The following is a 4,654-nucleotide window of genomic DNA, read 5'->3' as shown; positions in this document are numbered from 1 at the left end:
GATTCCATGTATAAGAATCAAGTTTGGGATCTTGTTGACTCACCTGAAGGTATTGTACCTATAGGGAACAAATGGGTTTTCAAGATGAAAATTGGTTCTGATGGAAAGGTAGAGACCTATAAGGCAAGGTTAGTAGCGAAACAGTTTCGCCAAAGGCAAGAAATCGACTATGAGGAGACTTTCTCGCCTGTTGCCATGCTTAAATCAATTAGGATTCTATTAGCAATAGCTGCATACTATGATTATGAGATTTGGTAGATGGATGTCAAAACAGCTTTTCTCAATGGATATATTGAAGAAAACATTTTTATGGAAAAACCTAGAGGATTTGAATCCCAAGATGGTTCCAAGGCATGCAAGCTAAAGCGATCCATTTATGGGTTGAAGCAAGCTTCAAGGAGTTAAACATCCTTTTGGATGAAGCCATTAAATCCTTTAGTTTTATCAAAAATAAGGATGAGCCATGTGTATATAAGAAGGTTAGTGATAATGCTATCACTTTTCATGTCTTATATGTGGATGACATACTGTTGATGGGTAATGACAGAGGTATGTTGACAATTGTAAAGGTATGTTTGTCAAATACATTCTCCATGAAAGACTTAGGGGAAGCGACCTATATTCTTGGGATTGTCATCTATAGAGATAGAGCGAAAAGAATAATTAGTTTATCCCAAAGTCTATACTTGGAAAAGGTGTTAAAGAGGTTTAACATGCTTGATTCCAATAGAGGATTGTTATCAGTGAGACATGGTATCCATCTTTCTAAAGAGATGTCTCCAAAGACACTTGAAGAAAGAGATAAAATGGCTAGGATTCCATATGCTTTGACTATTGGAAGTTTAATGTATGCAATATTATGTATTAGGCCGAATATCGCATATGCTGTTAGTTTGATTAGCAGGTATCAATCCAATCCAGGTTTGGAACACTAGATAGCTGTCAAGAATATCCTTAAGTACTTGAGAAGAACTAAGGATTTATTCTTGATCTATGGAGGTGGAGACTTGCAATTGGATGGTTATACTGATTCTGATTTCCAATCAGATATCGATGATAGAAAGTCTACCTCTGGGTATGTGTTCATTTGTAATGGAGGTGCAATCAGTTGGAAGAGTTCCAAATAGAGCATGATTGCAAATTCCACTACAAAGGCTGAGTATATTGCTGCATCAGATGCTATAAAGGAAGCTGTTTGGATAAAGAAGTTCGTGACAGAACTTACAGTAGTTCCTTCCATTGAGTCAGCAGTTCCACTACACTGTGACAACAATGGAGAAGTCATACAGGCTAAGGAACCCCAGTCTCACCAGAAATCCAAACACATAGAAAGGCACAACCATATTATCAGAAAAATAGTTGGGCAACGCTATATAGCCAAGTAAAAAATAGCATCAGCTGAAAATCCAGCTGATCCATTCACTAAGCCTTTGTCATAAGCACAGTTAGACTGACATCTTGAGAAGATGGGTGATGCGTACATTTTGCACAACTATTTAGGTTTAATTTCATAGCCATTTTATTTGCTTATTAGTCACTTTTAGCTAATTTCATTAGTTATTTAGTTAGTTTTTCATAATTGTCAATTTTGGATTAATTTGTAATTTTTACTTTGTTTTCTAGGAAAAATGGTATTTTTGATGGACTTAAAAGAAATTTTGTCATTGAGGAGTGATCTCTACAGCCAAAGATGCCAAAAACAAGTTTCAAAGTTGAAATATGCATTGGCCAAATTGCGCATAACTTGCCGCATAAGCCATGCAGATCTGCATAAGGAGAAAAATCACTGTTCCAATACCTGCCGAATTGTGCATAAGGAGAGTGCATGGCTTATGCAGATTCACACCCCCTTATGCAATCTCACGGAATTGTGCATAACCTATGCGCCTGGTCATGCAGTTTCGCATAAGTGAGCCAGAAATCAGCCGAAAACTGCATAAAGGACTGCATGACTTATGCAGTCCACTTATGCAGTCCCACAAAGATTTCATTAATGAGCTGGCAGAAGATTCCCTCAGAAAATCCCTCCTAAAACACACCATTTTAGGGCTCCATGTCAGAAAATGCTATAAATAGCCTCATTTCCCATTTTAGAAAGGGGGGAAGGAAGTAGAGGAAGAAAAGGAATAGGGGAGGCAGCAGCTGAAGAGTCACAATCATCTCCCACTCCATTTCCAACCAGATTTGGAGATTTCTTTCTTTTCTTACATTTTTCCTACATTTCTAGTGTTTAGTTTCTTGTTTCTTAGCTTAGATTAAAGCTTTATTTCCTTATAAACTCAGAATTTCTTGTAAACATTATGGATAGTGAGTAGTTTTACTTTGATTCTGGAGTAAGGGATGTAATATTTTAGTTATTTTTGTGGATTTGAACTGGGTTAGTCCCAATTTAATGAATTTATGAGGTTTAATCCATTTCTTGTGTGCTTATTCACATGCTTAATGAAGGGCCCCATTAAGTTATGTTCTTAATCCTTGGTTGAAGCACCGAAAGGAGAAAACCAAGTGATAGTTAATCAAGAAATTGGACTTAATTAACTTAGATCTAGAAATAGACTAAGGGTTAAGAGGGTTTTAATAGATTGGTTAAAGAACCTAATGGGTCTTGGTTAATTTTAACTCCACGAAAGTAGGATTAAGTTAATTAAGGCACTCTTTGTCTCACTCGAAAGAGTTTTCAAAGGATTTTAGAATTAATCTCCTTTAAACCCATAAATTTCATGGATTGGGCTAGCAAGGGAAAATCCCAAAATGACTTAAATATGAACCCTTAACTCCAGAATCGTCTTTCATCAATTATTGCTTGGAATTTTACTTTTGAGTCTTTAGTTTAATCTCATTTTATTAATTTTCATTATTATCAATTTCTTTATTTTGCGAATTATTAAATTAGTCATTGTTTGAATTTAGTTTTGCATTTTCATACCTTATGCTTCAAATTCCTAAATTTCTTTTATTAATTTGATTAAAATACAATTTTAACATATTTTATTTTACATTAAAAATTCAATCATTAACACAACTCCTCGTGAGAACGATATCTTTTTCTATACTACTTGAACGACCCGTGCACTTACGGTTGGGACACATCAAGTTTTTGGCGCCGTTGCCGGGGAGTTGTTTGTTTAAGATTGAATTCTTGATTATTTTAGTGTTTATAGTTTTATCTTTGTTATCTTTTCATTTTGTGTTTGTTTGTTCTTTTTTAGGTACTCTTAATCTTTTATGAGAAGAACTAGAAGCACAAGTGACACATCCTTATTATTTAATCCTGAAATTGAGAAGTTTTGTAGAGCCAACAAGAAAGAAACCAGAAGAAAAAAAAAACCTTTGAGAGCAGCTGAAATTGAACAAGAAATGGCTAAAGAAAGAGTTGGAATCGGTGGTGATAATGCTGAAAATGATCGAAACAATGAAAATGCAGCTCATGGTGAAGAAGTTGTAAATGCTAATGTGCCTAAGGGAAGTATGATGGATCATGCATTTCCTCATTTTGATGACTTAAGAGAGAGTATAGCAAGACCAAGAATTAATGCAAATAGTTATAAGATGGATTTTGGAGTACTACAAATGATTCAGAGTTCTCAATTTGGAGGTCATCCTTCAGAAAATCCTAATACTCATCTTAAGAAGTTTGTTATGATCTGTGACATGCAAAAGCAACCAAGAGTGTCTGATGATGCAGCAAGGCTAAAATTGTTTCCATTCTCTTTGAAAGATAGAGCATTGGATTGGCTTGATTCTTTACCTCACAACTCAATTACAAATTGGGAACAGCTCACTGATGCATTTCTTGCCCAATACTTTCCACCTGGAAAAACTCAGGAGTTGAGGAATCAAATGATTGCTTTTAGACCAAGAGAAGATGAGACTCTTTATGAGTCATGGATGAGATGGAAGGAATTGGAGAGACAATGTCCACATCATGCTATTCCTAAATGGATGATAAACCAGAATTTTTACACAAATGTTACTCCTGCTATCAGAGGAATCATTGATGCTCAAACTGGAAGGGAATTCATCATTAAGCATGAAGATGAAGCTTATGAGTTATTAGAGAAAATAGCAAAGAACAGTCATCTATGGAGTAGTCCAAGAGGGTCAACTCCAACTCAAAAAAGGCAAGTTGCTGGAATGTATGAGCTTGATCCATTCAACATGATCAATGCCAAATTTGATGCACTCACTAATGTCCTTGCTAAGAAAATGGAGGATTTAAGTATGCTAGTCAGTTCATCATCATGCTCTGGAAGTTCTCAACAAGTTACTTATGCACAAGGAACAATGAGCTATGGAGTAGATTATCCTTCATATGCTTGGAGGAATCATCCCAATTTTTCATGGGAGAATCAACAAAATCAAGCTTTAACTCAGAACTTTTCACCACAACAACAAGGGCATTAATACCAACAACCTAGGCAACCACCACCTAGTTTTCAGCAAAAGAATGCAAATCCTGCACCTTTACCAAGACAGCAAGAACAAAGTTCCACAATAGAGGCTTTATTACAACAAATTCTTGCTAATCAAACTAAGCGTGATGAAGAGATGAGAGAGATGAAAGCAAGGCTGGAACAAATGCAAACACACAATAGGATGCTGAAAAATCAGATTGCACAACAAGCACGCTCATCAAGTACCAAATCTATGGGGA

General features: G+C 35.8%; 1 non-coding gene across 1 annotated transcript; it reads right to left on the bottom strand.

The window, feature by feature from the left end:
* Positions 1–3,824: 3,824 nt before the first annotated feature.
* Positions 3,825–3,932, bottom strand: LOC131174322 (small nucleolar RNA R71). Its single transcript, XR_009144570.1, has one exon. It is a non-coding gene; the product is annotated as a small nucleolar RNA R71 (small nucleolar RNA).
* Positions 3,933–4,654: the final 722 nt, after the last annotated feature.

Source organism: Hevea brasiliensis, chromosome 15, assembly GCF_030052815.1.
Source record: "Hevea brasiliensis isolate MT/VB/25A 57/8 chromosome 15, ASM3005281v1, whole genome shotgun sequence".
NCBI classification, from domain to species: Eukaryota; Viridiplantae; Streptophyta; class Magnoliopsida; order Malpighiales; family Euphorbiaceae; genus Hevea; species Hevea brasiliensis.
This window is presented reverse-complemented; position numbering and strand designations above follow the sequence as displayed.